The sequence below is a fragment of the Zonotrichia albicollis genome, chromosome 3 (genome assembly GCF_047830755.1).
Source record: "Zonotrichia albicollis isolate bZonAlb1 chromosome 3, bZonAlb1.hap1, whole genome shotgun sequence".
In the NCBI taxonomy this organism is placed as follows: Eukaryota; Metazoa; Chordata; class Aves; order Passeriformes; family Passerellidae; genus Zonotrichia; species Zonotrichia albicollis.
Genome location: NC_133821.1, coordinates 56,222,680 through 56,240,843, shown reverse-complemented (window position 1 = coordinate 56,240,843; position 18,164 = coordinate 56,222,680). Strand labels below are relative to the sequence as shown.

Sequence of the window (18,164 nt, the reverse complement as noted above, 5' to 3'; positions counted from 1 at the left end):
ATACAGCAAACCTGCATTTTTTCTAAAGAGATAAAGAATACTTTTTCCTTGGCTGCTGAGACAACCAATTGTAGGTGGAGGAAGGGTGAAGGCAGACAGCACAAATACTAGGAACAACATGGAACTGCTGCTAGGATTCATTACAGGTATTAATCAGATAGAAGCTACCATAGGTCAAAGGTTTTGGCAGGTTCTTTTGGAGAAGCAACTAATTCTTTTGTCTTTAGAGGCAATAAAAAGAACATTCTTCCATGGGGAAATATTTACATTACTTAAAATGTTTATAAATTAGTGATAAAAGAATTTGGTAATCAATGCAAAACTCAGACTGACCATTCTCCAACTGGATACCCTTTATGCCAGCAGGTGAAATTTTTCTCATAAATATTATGTGAGGTGATGATGTGGTAGCCTGGAGAAGCTGCCAGAATAAAAAGAGGGGGAAAGGAAACAAAGAAAGAGAAAGGGAAAATTTTCAACGTCTTCCAGTCATAAACCTGTGTACCACAAGACTGTTACAGTAATATCGTAATTTTCACCCTCTGTCTGCCTTTATAGTGCACTTCTTCAAGTGTATCGTAACATGAAGCCCAAGATTTGAATATTCACACAAGACACAAAACCATCCAGCATTTAAAACTGAAACTTAAGCTGGTCATAATGCGAACAACTTAATTGAGTTGTGAAAACTGGGAGCCTGTGTTTATGCTGGCCTGTGAAATAATGGTGGGAAAAAGTAGCCTTGCTGCAGATTTCTCTGAGGAGTATGTGGGGAACATCTATTTTTTTCCTCAGTTATCTGCACTGGCATGTGCACAGTGTTATTTGTGCTTACGTACGGTATGTGATGCTTGTCCTGACTCTGTCACCCAGTGAGGCAGCAGAAACGATGCTCTGTCACTTACATGACACCACAGACATCACAGAAGCTGTGGGAAGTGTTCTAAGGAAAAATCCAAATGTATACCTCTGAAAACTATGGCCCTATATTTTGTTAACAATGCTGAATAACAAATATATTGGTGAATGACTTGGCACAAAATTTTTGACTCAAAAAAAGCTAAATCAGATTCTTCACCCAGAAGGTGACTGGGCACTAGAACAGGCTCCCCAGAGAAGAGGTCACAGCACCAGCCTGACTGAGTTCAAGCAGTGTTTGGACAAAACTCTCAGGCATTCTTGGGGTGTCTTGTGCAGGTTCAGGAGTTGGACTTGGATGATTCTTCCAACTCAGCATATTCTGTGATTCTAATCATTTGTTCACAGTGAATAGTTTGCATGGTAAGAGTTGTGATTCTCAGTCAGACTGGTGCTGTGACCTCTTCTCTGGGGAGCCTGTTCTAGTGCTCAGCCACCTTCTGGGTGAAGAATCTGATTTAGCTTTTTTTGAGTCAAAGATTTTGTGCCAAGTCATTCACCAATATATTTGTTATTCAGCATTGTTAACAAAATATAGGGCCATAGTTTTCAGAGGTATACATTTGGATTTTTCCTTAGAACACTTCCCACAGCTTCTGTGATGTCTGTGGTGTCATGTAAGTGACAGCATCGTTTCTGCTGCCTCACTGGGTGACAGAGTCAGGACAAGCATCACATACCGTTCGTAAGCACAAATAACACTGTGCACATGCCAGTGCAGATAACTGAGGAAAAAAATAGATGTTCCCCACATACTCCTCAGAGAAATCTGCAGCAAGGCTACTTTTTCCCACCATTATTTCACAGGCCAGCATAAACACAGGCTCCCAGTTTTCACATAGAGTTAATTATTAATTTCTTTAATATAGGATAATTACACAGGTTACATAATTTGTTTCTCTTTCTAATTATTATGAGTTTATTCCAGCCTTCCTTTAAGTTATTCTAATGTTCTCTACATGAGCTATTCTGCTTGGAAAGGCATGCATGAGCTATCATTTTCTTTTGACATTAAAAGCCACAAATCTAAACATCATTGCGCTATTGCAGAGGAAAAAATGTTTGGCTCTTAACTCAAGATTAGTTTCGGTAGCCATTAAGAAGTGAAAGCTCTATGGAGGCAACAGAACCAAAACCACTGAGATTACATTCCAGTCACAACAAGCACTTAACTGTTGTGGATAAGGTATCTGGGAAATGATATATGGTAAATAACCAACATTCACTTGTCTGTTTCACTAACATGAAAGAAAATAGTCATTAACACAACAGAAACAAATAGATTAATTTATTGAAAAACAATAGTTATTATAAAGGAGTAGCAGAATTCCTGAAATGGAGTCTTGTATCACACTCCAGGAATAAATTAAGACATTAACAGTACTTACAGCATTCTTGCTAGAGCACAAAACTTATATTTGCTATGGTTCAGTTACTTCTATAATTAAAAAGAAAACTGTTTTCTGAAGCTCTGTGAGGAAACTATCTTACATAAATATTTAGTTTAGGTACCTAGGATCTTATCCCATAGCCCTAATGAAATTCCTCACCTCTAGAAACAGGAAACACCATCTGTTTGTGACTGTTCATTGAACTAAATAAGGACATATGCTGAAATGCACCTTAATCAAAATTTATAGAGTACAATGTGTTGAATTCTGAAAAGGAAGGATTTGGGGGTTTGTGTTGTTATTTTAAAGACAGATGCAGTTTGCTATGCTGAACTGGACCTAAAATATGTGAGAGCTATTTTCTAGTCAGCTTCTGTGGCAAGCAAAGAACTGATGCAAACGGAAACTGTCCAGTTCTCCCTTCATTTTCAGTCATAAATTTTTCATCTTGGTTGAATATTTTGTACAGTTTATTTTTTTAATGGATTTTCCTGTTTTGTGTACAAAATTCTAATTTAATCTTGCTTAAAACCCAATGACTCTTGTTGGGTCCAGCAATACACAAATCATTAACTGTTTCAAAAATATTTTCTACCTCTTGATTGCATCATTTTGTACTGTCACAAAAATCTTAGATGTGACTTTTTGGCATTTGGTAGAACTGCTCACATAATTTTCAGGAATACCAGCTTCTTCCAGACCTTACCCTTCCTGTTCAGTTCTCCCTCCCAGTTCTTGGATTCTGTTGTACTTCTTGTAGCTCAGGCTGATTCCATAGGCAAAGTTCCATTACATTTCCCAGAACATGGCATTTTAAAAGAACAACTCTTGCCAGTTGCATGGGTATCTCACCAAGTGACCAGTGAAAACAAGCTGAACTGTTTCCTTTTTGCATCATCTCAAATTCTTAACTAAGGTGCTTCTACTTCCCTGACAGCAGAGAATAATTTTGTAGTCACTGAAACAGAAAGACAATATTAGGTAATATATCAGGTATTTCTCATCTTTATTACTGATTTTCTCTCTCTCATTTTAATAGTATATAATGTTAATCATCATTGTAATATCAATCATAGTCCTGTAGTATCTTTCTTTTCGCTCCTTTTGGTGCACAGCTCTTCTTCAATAAACACTGTGCAGCCTGTGAAGTCTGTTTATGACACTGAATTGTGTGCCTTAGGATACAGCAAAATAATCACCTAAAATCTGTATCCATGAAGTAACAATTGAAAAGTGGTGTTAGTGACTCACTCTGAGCAGTATGATTTTACTTCATTAAAAGCAAGAAAATCACTCTTACTCCACTTAGGTGATCCACTTAAAATCATCTTCTCTTCGAGGTTACTGAGGTCATTTCAGTAGCTTTGGAGATGGTATAACTCCACTTCAGTTGGGCTAACCTCCTGGTAATCACAGTGTGAAGAGGGCAGCTCAGGGCAGGATGATTCGGTCTGGGCAGAGCGAGTGTTCTCACACCATGGCATGACTGAAGCATCATCCACTTCCAACATTTCTAACAGGCCAGCATATTCCTCAGCAAGGAAGGGAAGCTGCAGTGCAGTGTCACCCACCTAGAAATTAGAGAAATCCATAAACGTGCAGATATTTATAAACCATTAGTAAATTGCCACACGTCATTTCAAGGCAGGCATGGATGGTTCCAGTTGAAAAATGCAGCTTTACATTAAAGCAGAACCCCCAGGCTTTTCTGCATATCATAAATAGGGATTTTAATTGTCCAATTAACATTTTCTCTTTTAGAAATACATCATGATTTCCAGCATTAACAGCAGCACTGCAGCTCATGTTTCTCTGACAACTCTGCCTAATCTGCTTATTAAATGTTTTTTAAAGGCTTGGTTTCATGCTTCCCTCTTAGCGTACATAGTCACCAGCAAAAAAGTGGGTGTAAAGCTCTCTCACAACAGACTGATAACATTTTACACACACACATTATCCAGATGTATATCACTACAAAGCAGCAGAGCATAAGGATTTTATGCTTTGGAACAATATTGGTAGATTTTGAGCTAACTGTTACAGGAAACTATTAGGAGCTCATAAACAATTAACAATGGGACACTCATGTTTCTGCTGATTTAGCAGAAGGCAACAAATTGCTGGTGATTCACTGCTTGTCTCCTAAGAGAAACACATAATTTGCTAATCCATTTCAGTCCCTGCCTAGTGATCCTAAAGGATAATGTTAACATTCTTCACCTGTCTTAGCACACAGAATAGATATAATCAGAGTACAAATATACACTGATAAGAATGTAGGTATACCCATCAGCATTAAGTGAGGATGGAGATCTCCATACAAATAAAGCAGCACCAACTGCAACATCCACTCTGAATTAGATTTTAGGAGTGACAGAACTAAGAGTGCTTTTCTCCTGTTGCAGAAATGTGCTTTTATTGCTGGTCAAGAAGACAGATCTTTCCCTCTGACACCTGAACTTATTTTAATTAAATCCAAGCAAGACCATAAGGGAGGAAACTGTTTTAACAATTTTTGCCCAAATCAAGTAACACTAGCTTTAGGATCAGTATTTTCTGCAGTTATATTGCTGCTGCCTACAGTCTCTGCTTGTATGATCAGTAGTTGGTTGTTGGGTTCTTCAGCTGTATTTGGATGCATGCAAAAGTCACAGAAGAACTGTGACTTTTGCATGCAGTAGCCCCTGCACTTTGGATCTGCTCTCAGAGTTCATAAATACAATTTTTCACAGACAAGATAAAACATTTAAACGAAACATTAGTCCTGGCCAAGGACAAAGGAGGGTTTTTAGTGAGTCTTGACATAAAGTTCTGGCATTCAAAGTCACATTGGTAGTGGTAGTTCCTCTCCCATTAAGTGTGATTCCCCATTGTCCTTTCAATGTTATTTTTGCAAGATTTCACGGTTCTGTTGCACTTGTAGGTTCCCACAGTCCCTGAAGTTCATTATCCTTCACTACTGGTCAAAGAAAGAAACAACCTCGGAACAAAATATATACTGGATTTCAAGGAGGTTGCTATTTGTAGTGGTATTTCCATTCATTTATTTTCCTTGGTGCTTTTAAAACTACCCCTTCTGAGCTCTGTCCATTCAAAGTGCAAGTGCAGTACTATTTAGTCTACTTGAACTGGCCCAGAAAAATAGCTGCATCAACAGAGCTGAGTTTATTTCTTTCATTGCTTATGGCAACATGCACAGCTTTAATTTTTGCCAAATTAAAAGCAAAATCCCTCAAATTTATGTAGTACACTTATGCCCCATGCTCCAAATAGTGGAGAGCAAAGTCTTAGATTATAATTACTGTGGGCTGAATTTAAAAAATGAATGTTAAAGGAGATTCCTGCATGTGGAAGACATCTTGGTCTCTGATCAGGGCTGGGCAAAAATTACTCTAAGTACATTTGACTTATGTCTAAGATTGTGTAACGCTTTTTGATATTGAATAAAATTGATCTTGCTAGTCAGAGGTACAAAGTAAGTTTTATGCAGAATCCAGGGTAGGACACTAACCAGCCATATGTCCAAGGGGTTTGGTCATTCCTCAGACACATTCCTTTCTGTCAAATTATGAGAGAAGTATATTAGGTTTGATAGAAAAGAAGGGGAAAAAGTCTTTATTTCAATATGAAAGTCTATAACATCTGGATTAAGAGTTGCAAGCTATCCACTTGGTTTCACAGTGAAAATTAAAATGCTTTCACTCTTCTTTACTGGGAAAAAAAAAACAAACACAATAAAACACATTAAGCAGAACAGTAAAGGATTTTCCTTTGTGTTTCCCTACAGTCTTTAGGTTTTTATAAGTGAAAATTTTACTTTGTGTGAAAGAGAGCACCAAAGCTACAGTTAGTTGAAATCAGGACTACTAAATCAGTACTCCTTCCTTGTTGCAAACCAGACCTCCACAGCAAAGGGGAGCAAAGCATGGGAACTAGAAAGGAAAAATAACTTCTATTTCAACTCACTTGCCCTTGGAAAAAGACAGACCCAGCACATGGTCTTATCAGCCTCTCCAAAACCTGGCAAACTCTGAGCAGCATCTGATGACTACAATGCTGCTTTTAGCTGCCCTTTTAGTCATGGGTTCATAGCAGTGAAACAAGACATGCCACAGCCTTAATCAGCTAAGTCACACATCCTAGGAAAACACCCACACACAAAGGTCAGAAAAAGACCTCTAGGAGGTGGGTAGAAAAGAAAATTAGATAGGAGGTGATGGTGAAACTCAACTGTTGTGTATTACATAGACTCCGTTTGGTGCCATGGATTTAGCTTAACTCAGGGAATGACAACACCCTTCAGTCTCTCCTCAGAGGAGGTGGGCAGAAGATGTCAGGATTAGATGACAACTGTCCATCACCCTCGTCTGTCCCTTCCCTTCACTTCAGTATCTGTAGGCCCAAAGAAAAACTGATGGGGGAAAGATAGTGGATTTACTTACAATGTTTAATTATCTTAGAAAGGTCAGTCACTGATGTATTTTGGTTTGTTTTTACACAATGGAGTATTTTAAGTATTCTGCTCCCTATTATTAAAAAGAAGAAAAAAGACGTAATCAGACATGGTAAAAGGAAGCAGATCATTGGTATTTTACTAAAGGAAACACAAGCCAAGATAACTATGGCATTTCCTTAAACCCTGCAACACTCAGTAACTGCCTTTTTCAAAGTACAAAAGCCTGTTTTTCTCCGTTTTCTTAGATTATCAGGTTTGCCCTTGAGCACACAGAAGTCACTACTTTAAAGTCCAATTGGATTTGCCTTTGATTTGTTCTTGATCCCACAGAATCTTGACATAATAAAGATTAGATCTAGAGATAATAAAGATTTTCAGCCATCCCAGTATTATTGCCAGTCACACCTACCTTAGTATTTTCCTGAGATTTATTTGTATCTATCAGCTTCCTTCAGGATATTAATTCATGTAATAGAAACTGCATTGCAAATTTTAAAAAGTAGTTATCCATCTGAAATATCTAATAATTTTTTACTATTAATTCTTCTTAGTATGCTAAAACAATCCTTTTAAGTATACATAATTTAGGTTATTATTACTAAGGGTTCTGCAGAATGCATATTAGAATTTTGTTTGCACACACAGGGCCTGTTACTACAACTCTTGCTCTTCTGGTTGGCTTTGTTATGATAAGAATGCAAAAATAAGATTTTTTAATGTGACAAATCAAAAGATATGTGAACAAGTCTTTGACTCATATGCAACTGAAAGTATACAAGGATCAATTCATGTGCAGAAACAAAATGGCAGCAATTGAACAGGTGTCAAGAATAGACAAGACATTTGACTTTACAAAAACTATATAAATACACGAGTCCCATCTTTTTGATCAGAATATGAATCACACAAACTACATACTCCTGAAAAAGCCCTCTCACTACATTTAGCGGAATACATCCAATGTAGATTTCTCAGGGAAGCTGTGCTCCCATCTGTGGTGACATTAGCAGCAAAAAAAATCTCTTCATATGCCTGCTACCAATTTTCTAAAGTGAAAGAGACATCACTCCACGAGGGGAAAAGGCAACGCGACAGGCACAAGCAGGTACGGAGCAGCAGGTTACGTCTGTGGGATGAGGGGCTGTGCCCTGTGGGGAAATGAAGCAACAGGGTCTGCTCTGGGCTGCTTGGAGCCACTGACCAGGAGCAGCACACCTGCCAGGTCTGTGCCTCAGTGTGGCAGCAAGGAGCTCCTGCAAGTGCCTTCACAGAGCTCCTTCCTGTTGCAGACATCTTTTATGAAAAATCCTTTCTTTAGTATTTTTCCTCCTGAGAAGCTGAGAGGCCTCAAGAACAAAATGTGAATAATGGTTATCTGCTGCTGTGGAATGCAGGAGATGGATCTTTGATTGGTCCATGTTAGGTGTTTGTAATTAATGGCCAATCACAGCCCAGCTGGCTCAGACACAGAACCCGAGCCACAAACCTTTCTTATCATTCTTTGCTATTCTATTCTTAGCTAGCCTTCTGATGAAACCTTTTCTTCTATTCTTTTAGTTTGGTTTTAATGTAATATATATCATAAAATAATAAAACAAGCCTTCTGAAACATGGAGTCAGATTCTCATCTCTTCCCTCACCCAAGAACCTTTGTGGAACACTGTCACACCTTCCCACAGAGAAATCTACAGTGACAAGGAAAGCAGTTCTAGCCCTGGATACTCAGTACACCTGGGACTTGTTTCCTCATGCCATCCCAAAGATTCAGTGCTTGGACTGCAAAATTTGGTGAATTTAGGTAATTTAACTACACATTCAGTGTAAGTTAGAAGCACATAGATGCACATGACTGTAACACAGCCATCACCACTGAGGACAAGCAATGCCATAAGGGAAACAGGTACAGGAGCATCCATGAGAACATTGTTGCATAAGCACACTTAATCCCATTTTAACAAACAAGACTTTCATCACGAGATGAGAACTTCAAAAACTTCCACTGTCATGGGAGGAAGACCAAGAGACCCAAGAGGATATCAGCAATGCATTACTGATCAAAGATCGACTCAAAACACAGTTTACATAGGTGATACAATTATGTAATGCTTAACGACCAAGCCAGGAGGAAGTTCCTTGCCCCAACAAACTCTAATGATTGTTCTTAGTGTGTGCACCATAGGAAGCAACAGTAGACCCTGGTGCTAAGAGCAGTTTTTGAAGCAAGAGGTATTTGACAGCAGGAAAATTTGAAACTGTGACTCATTTGACTGTGGAGCTGTACACCACGTGCCAGAGGAGGAGCCCTAGGGCCAGAGAGACACCAAAACAGCAGGAGAGATGAAAGGGAGTAAAAAGAGGTTTGGTAATTTCAAAGGGTGAGGAAATCACAGCTTAGATCTGAACACATATTTTGCTTTCAGGATGAGTTTCATAGTACAGATGGTTAATATTACGTCTCAAAGTAAAGGCCATTACACTGTATGTGCTGGCTTCTGCTCAACAAATACATTCTGTTTCTTTCCTACCCCCATGAATTTCCCATTTTTACTTAATATGAATTTTAAGACATTGGAGCTTACATAGTCCCAGCCACAGGTCCAAAAGTTACGGCTGAAATGTAGCTCCAAGCTGTTCTCTGGCCCTTCTTCACCCAGGGAGAGCTCTGGCTAAGTACAGAGCTATAAAATTTCCTTTAGGTGACCAGAAGGCCTTTATATTTGTGTGCCTCCTGACTGATAATCTTCTCCAGACACTCATACACGTATTTAGGGATGGCAGTAGACATAAAAACAAAGAGCTGAAATCTGAAAGTCTGCTATGCAACTGACCAAATGTTTCCTTTTCAGTTTGGTATTTGCTTTCCCTTTCAGAGTTTCATAAAACAACCTTATAGGCTTGATTCCATTTAGTTGTCAGCTCTAGTGGATATTTTTAGTACAAAAATTTCAACACTATCTTGAAACAGTGTTAAGCTAAGGACAGACAGTGACATGGACAAGCGTAACTTGACTCTACTTTTCTAAACAATAGAGATACTGAAACTGAAGTTAATCTCTCATGTTGTAGCTGTTTTCAAACTAAAACTGCCAAGAGGAAAGGAATACACTAAACATATTTGAATATAAAAACACTGTAGAGAAGATAACAGATAACAAGTTTCTTGAAAGATTTTAAGAAATGCAGATGTGGAAAATTATCATCGCCTAAATCATCTCCTTATCCGTGACTACTTCTGTGTTTGTCTCAAGTAGCAGTGGCCTTCTTCTCATATCTACATGTAATTTGCTAACTTTTGGTAAAAGAAAATATGTTATTTCATACCAAGCCTATAACAGACACAGAAAAGAATCACAATAAATACACTAATACTATCTAGACCTCTGGTAAGCTTTACAAAGATGCTGGAACTCAGACAGGTATATCCTGTGTAACAGTGATGCCTGCACAAACACTTGAATTTCTGATAAAATTTAAGCAACATGAAAAAAAAACAAACCTTAGCTCTCCACTGCCCTTCACAGTCACCTGAGCCAAAGCAGCATCCTGAGAACAAGCTGCAGGAGACAAAGAGATCCTTTTGTTTTAAGAGCTCCCCACAATTAGGTGAATGAGAACAGTTTTTGTTTGTAGCCTGAGAATGGATGAAGACTGACAGAGGAAATCTTAATCTCTAAGTAGATGTACTCTTTTCTTTTGCTTTAATGGAAAAAATTTAGTCCTGTTAAAACAAGCCTTTCAATGCAAAGCAGACTTACTTCCTTCAGTAATATTATTCAGTATTTAAATAACCAGGTTAACAAGAACAAAAAGACCTAATTTCAGAACTGGATATCAGGTGGACACGCAATTAACAGCCCAAAGAGAATTACAGTCTGAGCCTATTTAAAAGACTGTTGTGAATACAATGTTTGACTGTCCTGTTTCTTTTCTATTTGGACTTATTAATAGCCCCTATCTCAGTGATTCTATCTTGGTAAAGGGACTATCAAAGTGTTCCTTTCCATTTTCAAAAGGTATCTTCTAGTATTGTCACTCTGAAGCTTCATATAACCATGTAAAATTTTTGCTTACCTATCTTTAGTATTTTTATACCAATTGCTGTTTCAGATTGCCTGTTTTGTTCTCCCACTCAATATATCATTATCCAAAATTTGATTCTACCACAAAGGCCATTGATTTTTAGTTTTTATGACCTTTAGTTTTGTTTCTGAATTGTCATTAGTACATATTTATGTATCACCACATGCTAAAAAATTGGTTGTTATACTCAGTATATAATAAAAATTGCATCTAGTTGAACAGGTATTTTTAGTGACTTGTTTCAGAATTATATTAGATATCATTTTGATTATCTTGTCACATATTGAAGCAGAACTATGTTTGTCTGAAATTGAGAAGGTGGCTGGCTATATATCCAATTTTCATATTAAATCCTGTCTAGTTAGCCTTCAGAGTAATTTTCCTAAATTTGAAGGGCTATATGAGAAGAGGAATGCCAAGCTTCCCAGACAGAATATTCAGCAATTTTAGCCTATCATGTTTTGACTTTTACAAGATTTTTTGCTAATAACACACCAAAGTGAGGGTTCTGTGTTTGATTTACTGTTAGCCAGATTAAATATATAATACTGTAGAGACAGACTTGAACAGTAAGGATGCCTAGTCTTCAAAATTTGTTAAAACAACACAATTATAGCCATGCACTCACCAAGACAGAACTAGATTTGTTTGGATTTTATGCCCTGTCTTTGACTTTCCAACTACTCTCATCCAGGGGGTGCCTGAAGCATAGATTATTTGCCTTTTAGGGATTTCCCTAAATGAATAAATGCGTAGTGGGAACCCCCTGCAAATCTAAATTCTTAAGGAAAAATCTCATTGCTTTAGTTCTCAAAAGCTAACTTTAGCATATTGAGTTTTGCCTCCTAGAAAACTTAAGTGAAGCCTTCTTATAATTCCATTAATCTAAGTGTTTCTCCTCTTATATCTATAAATATTATTCAGAGGTCTCAGTGTGACAGTGAACAGATTCTGATGACTAAGCTAGCAAGAAATGCCTGTAGTGTTTTTCCTGATCTTGTCTTTCTAACAGGGCACAAGTCAGCAAGAATATATTAAAGAATAGAATTGCAAAATTCAGGAGAAGAATATTATAGCCAGAGGTTTCCCCCTGTGTCATTGTCTGCAAGCACATAAGAAGAATCATACTATCCATAGATAACAGGTATTTCTGAAACAAAGCCAAGCACCAGCTTAAGACAGATATTTTAACCCCACAGCCTACATGGCTTTCTAAGAAAGATGCAATTTAAATCAGAGGTAAAGGTATTATGCTGAATTAACTGATAAGGTACCCTAATCTTATTCTGTAAAAGAGATTAGAGTAACTGATGATTTTAATGGTCTCTTCTGATCTTAAAAACCATGAAGGCCTTGTCTGCTTTTTTTTTTTTTGAAGTTGATCATCAAGAGTTCAGTGCCTCTTGATATTTTTGGGACAAGTCCTAAGATAATACAGATATTGCACAGATTATCAAAATTTAGAACATTCCCTAAAAGCTTTGAGAAAAAGAAAATATTGAAAAGCTAGCCCTACAGAAAATTTAGGTAAGAGGGTGAATGTATTAACAAGAGTTTTCATGCACAGCATTTGTCTATTCTCACTGAACTTGCTGTTTTGCTAACTCTTAGTGTGTCCATCAGGCTGGCAATGCTCATGTAAACTTGTTTTGCAGCAGTTCAGTTTTTAGCTTTGCAGCTTGGGGGGGCTGGAAATGCTTCTCTATTTATTCTCCTCTACAAACCACAGAGCCCCTTCCAGCACATAGAAACTATTAGAGTGATGAATTATCCATTCCCTCTGCTCCCAGATGTAACCATCTCAGTTACTCGTACAACTAAATATTTGTTGTCATCTCACATTTGTAAGTCTTCTACCATGGCCAAAGTAGGAAAGCAGCAACACATAAATCAAAAGTTTTAATTTTCCATTCCATATGCCACAGTCTGCTAGAAGATCCAAAACAGACTGAAGCAGCTGTAAAGAAACACAGATCTTACAGCTCTGTGTACAAGACAGCAAATGTAGTCTTTTACCAGATCAGTTAATGTTGTGTAGGCCTTTTGTAACAATTATTTGCTTAAAAATTTTAGTGTCTCGATTTTATGGTGCTGAATGGAAGAGCAGTTCAGCTGCTGTTCTGAATCTCTCTCCAAATAAGTATTTTTCTTTCCATAGCCCGTACAGGGAGCCAAGCACAGCTACATTGCTAAATTGGGTGCCCGCAGGCAGTGTGACTGCCCTGTGCTCAGCACAGCACACACTGCCATCCTCAGCCAAGGCAGCTTTTTGCCATTTGAAGCAGACAGCAGAGCACACTCTCCCAGCAGGTCTCTCTCATGCACTGGCAGAGTTTAATTCAGCAGGAACCTGTGTGCACTGCATGCATCTGCCAGAAAGTGCTCTATGGCTTTTGCCCTACACGGCCAGCTGGGAGCCCAGGGAAACTTCATCTCTCAGGATAATGCAAGGTCCAGGTGCAGCAGTAGGCTTAGAGACCTTCAAAGCAAGGTGCCTGTACTTACCTATTTTTCCTAAGACACAGTTCCAGGAGAATGGAGAATGTCTGGGATAATGTCACTGTGCTGTAAAATCACTCTCTCCCCAGCTCTCACCTCTGCCAGCAGCACATGATGACGTACGAGGGGAAGCTTCAGGCTGGAGAAGAAAGAGCTCAGACCAGACAGCAACATGAAGAAGGTGAAAATACAGGAAAGGGGATAATAGTATTTAGGACCAAGGATTAATATTTTACAAGAGATTTGTTTTGCTGGGCTGCACTTTCAGCAGTAGACCTGTGAGCAGTTGTAGAGCTCCACTCTAGGCTCTGTCTCTATTCCAATTTCAGCCCCACCATTTTCCCTTGATTCATTTCTGTGGTGAGGAAATCCCTAAAAGGGAAATAATCCATGCTTCAGGCAGCCCCTGGATGAGAGCAGGATGATGGGGTGTAGGGCATGGGGATCAGCCTGGATACAGCCCCTCCATCGACTCTCTCTTCCCCTGAGCCTGCCCTCAGCCTGTCCTCCTCAGTGTCTCTGGGTATGACAAGTATGTCCATACTCTTTGTATGACCCATGGAGTAAGGACACAAACCCACTGAGAATCATCCTTTCAGCCCTCAAAACTATGCAGAACAGCAGCAGATTGGGGAAGGGATTCCTCTAGCCACAGCCCACACATTCTCCACTGCCTAGGAGAATTTAAGCCCAAGATGGAACTCCCTGTCTGTTTAACCTCTGCCTCCCCCTCCAAGAATTAATTTCTTTCTTTCTTTCTTTCTTTCTTTCTTTCTTTCCTTCTTTCTTTCTTTCTTTCTTTCTTTCTTTCTTCCTTCCTTCCTTCCTTCCTTCCTTCCTTCCTTCCTTCCGCCACTTCCTTCCTTCCGCCACTTCCTTCCTTCCTTCCGCCACTTCCTTCCTTCCGCCACTTCCTTCCTTCCGCCACTTCCTTCCGCCACTTCCTTCCTTCCGCCACTTCCTTCCTTCCGCCACTTCCTTCCTTCCGCCACTTCCTTCCTTCCACCACTTCCTTCCTTCCGCCACTTCCTTCCTTCCTTCCGCCACTTCCTTCCTTCCTTCCGCCACTTCCTTCCTTCCTTCCGCCACTTCCTTCCTTCCGCCACTTCCTTCCTTCCTTCCGCCACTTCCTTCCTTCCTTCCGCCACTTCCTTCCGCCACTTCCTTCCGCCACTTCCTTCCTTCCTTCCGCCACTTCCTTCCTTCCTTCCGCCACTTCCTTCCTTCCGCCACTTCCTTCCGCCACTTCCTTCCTTCCGCCACTTCCTTCCTTCCGCCACTTCCTTCCGCCACTTCCTTCCTTTTTTTCCCACACAGTAAGTAAGTTTGATGGACTCTTTCTGCCCTATGCCAAAAGGACGCTTTTTTTTCTTTTTTAATTAACAAATTAAAATGTTGATGACCTGGACTTTCATGAGAGATTTAGTTCTTTTGCCAGTTTATTTGGGTGCCATTTGTGCCTTTCTCCCTTTGCTGCTGTTGGGAAGAGGGTCAGGGAAGCGGTGTGAAATGACTGGATTTCTGCTATGCTCCAAAGTACAGTCTAGGGTGCCTTCCTATTGTTTCTAGAAAGTTATTCTGCAACTTAAACTCTTGTGGTTTGTCTCCATGCCTGGGAGTTTTGGATTGCCCTTTGGTGAGAAGAGATATATTTTGGGAGCAGTCCTTTAGTCTGGCCAAAAATAAGTACAATTAAGACAAAATAAGGGAAAAAAGGGACGAGTTTTTGCCTAAAATTAAGTGTTGACAGAGCCACTACAATGTACCATCCCTGTTACAAGTTTCAGATTTTGACCATATTATGTCACTTCTCTATAGCAGAACAGACATTTCACTATGTGACTCTTGCAGAGGAATTGCAGACAAAAAGACTGATGTTATTTCAGTAAATTAGCTGTGTTGGAAAATCCTTAGTATGTCAGTACTTCGTGGCTTGTTGATCAGGTAGTTACCAGACTGTAAAAAAATAAAGGTCTGTCTTTGATTTCCTGTTTGATCCACAGGCTCCTGCCAGCCTTGTTCTGCAAGATGGGGAGGAGGAAGCAGACTCCTCCTTGACACAGCCTGGGAGACAAACCCCTGACTCCAGCCATGGTTGCACCAGGAAAGCTGCACTGGTCTTGGCAAAGCTTCTTTGTGCCATACGGAGGAAATTTCTTATGCTGTTGCACAAAGCAGAGCCCTGCCCAGGTGGTGTTTGCTAAGTCACAAAAACATGATACAGCTATTCAAGACAAGGGTTACAAAGTCCTGTGCTGAATGTGGGAAGGATGTAGCTGTCCCCATTGAAATACGGCTGCTGCTAACATTTTGGCTCTTGCGAAAATCACTGTGCTCCTGCACTCTTCCATGGCCATGTTTGGGCAGGACTTCATTTTAGATCTTATCAAGAAGTCTTTCTTGCCACAAGAAAAGAATTTGCAAAACTGTCAAAACTTTTGTTTCTACATTTACTCCTTCAAATACTTCAGAGCTTCTGAAGGCTTTCATTTTCAGTGCTTAGAATAAGTGCAATGCAAGAAAGTTTTGACAGTCCAAAATACTTCTTTGCACAGTACTTCTTGCTTTTATAATTTATAGCCCAGCATGTGTATTTTTATTATGCTTTTTAATTCATAGTAATGCCATAACTTAAAACATGGTCCTTGGATGTCAGTGGTTCAACATGAATAAACAAACTTGAGCAATAAGAATCTAAGTCAATTATCCTTTTAGTCAAAAAAGAGTGAATGTCTGAACTGTGGACTTTTCAGCCAGGTCTCATTACCACTCTTTTCAAGTAAGCACTTCAGAATGGTTTGAACACCACCAGCAAACCAGGAACATGAACACTGGCAGGGTAAGCTAGGTCTCCTGTCAGTAGCATTATACCTTCCAGCTCAAAACATGATGGTTTCTTTTGCCCTTTCACCCACATTTCTAACCTTAATTGCTGTGGAGTCAGGGCTGCCATTTAGCAAACTACTTGAGCTATGCATTAACATATATTTAAGATGACACTCACTCCTACAAAATAAGAGTAGTCCTCACACCCTGCCTACCTTGTCTCTGCATCTCCCTTGGACTTTCACAGTAAGCAGCTGGACAGTGAAACAAGACAGTGTTATTCAGGTGCTTTGGCTTCCCAGGCAGTGTGGGGAGAGGGTCAGACTTGCAGCACTGAGGTGGCTGAGGCACCTTCCTGCAGCCTCGAGCACTGGAGCCAGCAGGGATGAGTGGGGAGGCTGGGGACGGGGCCAGGCAATGACAGCAGCAGCTCCCAGGCACGAACAGCACTAGTAGGTCACTGGCAGGCTTCCACTTAGAGCAGCCCACTGTGCATTAGTGCAGTCTAAATAGACATTTGGCAAGCCTCACAACACCTCACAGGAGAGCATCTCACTCCTTATTGTCATCGTTAGTTCTGCACTGAGCACATCCCTTTTCAAGGAGGAAACAATAAAGAAAGGCAAAATTCTTGATGCAACAGTGCAGAGAAGCCTCAAGAGTTGTGGTTCCAGAGGACAGATCTTGCTGACAGCTCCACTGATTTCTACAGGATTACTACAATACAGTGAAAAACAGAAGAAGGGGAGTAGAAGCAGTCAAAAAAGAATATAAATCTGAACACTATCTGATCCAACTCAGTCCCATGTTAGGCATTAGAAGTAAATCTTGACACTCCCAACAGTTTGTCTTCACTACTCAAGAATAAAACTTCAGGTCAATCTTTCACAGAATTCCATTATAAGTCATGGTGTTGCAGGAGACATGTACATGCCCAGTTTTGAGAAAATATAAGTGATTTTAAACTGTGTGCAAAGAACTTATCAATTACTATAGTAATAACATGCATGGGAATTAAAATATCCAGTCTAAAAATCAGAAGGTTTGGAAACAAAAACTCAAATTTCATTTCTCTGAGGTAACTAATAAAACAATATAAACGGGCACAGATAACACCATTCAAAGGATATCTGTGAAGGCATGTTAAAAAGGTGCTTCTCTTCACAATTTGTCTATGGATATCTCAAAACCTTTATTTCTAGTCAGCTAGGAGGAGGTTCAGACTGTTTATCTGACTTCCACATTTATTTTATTGCTTACACTCTGATGTGCTGATACACAGCAGCTTCTCAAATGTGTACCTGATAACACTGCTTCCTATAAATTTGTAATATTTATTGCAACATCAAGAATGATGAAAGAAAAAAATATATAGTTGCTGTCAGCTCAAAGCAAATCTATTTGGTTGATGGATGATAAGAATTCTTCAATAAGAACCTTAATAAAAAGTTTATATTGTTTTTCCCATGTGAACAGCATCTCTTGGTAATTATCCATTCCTATATGGCACTTGGATCCTTTACATAATCAAAAGTTGTGAGACTAACTTCCCACTCCAGTAGAAAAATTAATCATTTAACTTAACATTTCTGTGGCAGAAGAGGCTGGTACTCTCCATTTCACATGCAACAAAGAATATAATTGCCCACAAAGCATGTGAAGAACTGTGCTTAGCTTTACTCAAAAGGCATATTGTATAAAAGCTGTAAACTCTCAAGCTGAATATAGAATTCTCACTCTTTCTAAAGACTGTTCATGCTGATTCACACAAGCATTGATGATTAACTACAGTGTGCTCCTCCAGCTCTCCTTTATGGAGCATAAGGCTGTGCTTGTAGGATGGCACACACCTGCTAAATACATATTTATGGAATGAAATCCAACCTGTGTGTTCACTGTCCTTACCTCATGTGCTTACATATATACTGCCCAGTTATCTCTCTGGAACAATGAAATATTTTATGCTTATACGCAATTTTTTCCAGAAAAAAGTT

At 39.3% G+C, this 18,164-nt stretch overlaps 2 long non-coding RNA genes across 2 annotated transcripts; one reads left to right on the top strand and one right to left on the bottom strand.

Moving 5' to 3' along the window:
• Nucleotides 1-1,782: 1,782 nt before the first annotated feature.
• On the bottom strand, nt 1,783-14,088 carry LOC141728539 (uncharacterized). Its single transcript, XR_012579579.1, has 3 exons — nt 10,262-14,088; nt 3,610-3,880; nt 1,783-3,267 (listed from the first exon to the last, which is right to left on the bottom strand). It is a non-coding gene; the product is annotated as an uncharacterized LOC141728539 (long non-coding RNA).
• Nucleotides 13,108-17,214, top strand: LOC141728540 (uncharacterized). Its single transcript, XR_012579580.1, has 3 exons — nt 13,108-13,336; nt 13,434-13,525; nt 15,348-17,214. It is a non-coding gene; the product is annotated as an uncharacterized LOC141728540 (long non-coding RNA).
• The last annotated feature ends 950 nt before the right edge of the window (nt 17,215-18,164 follow it).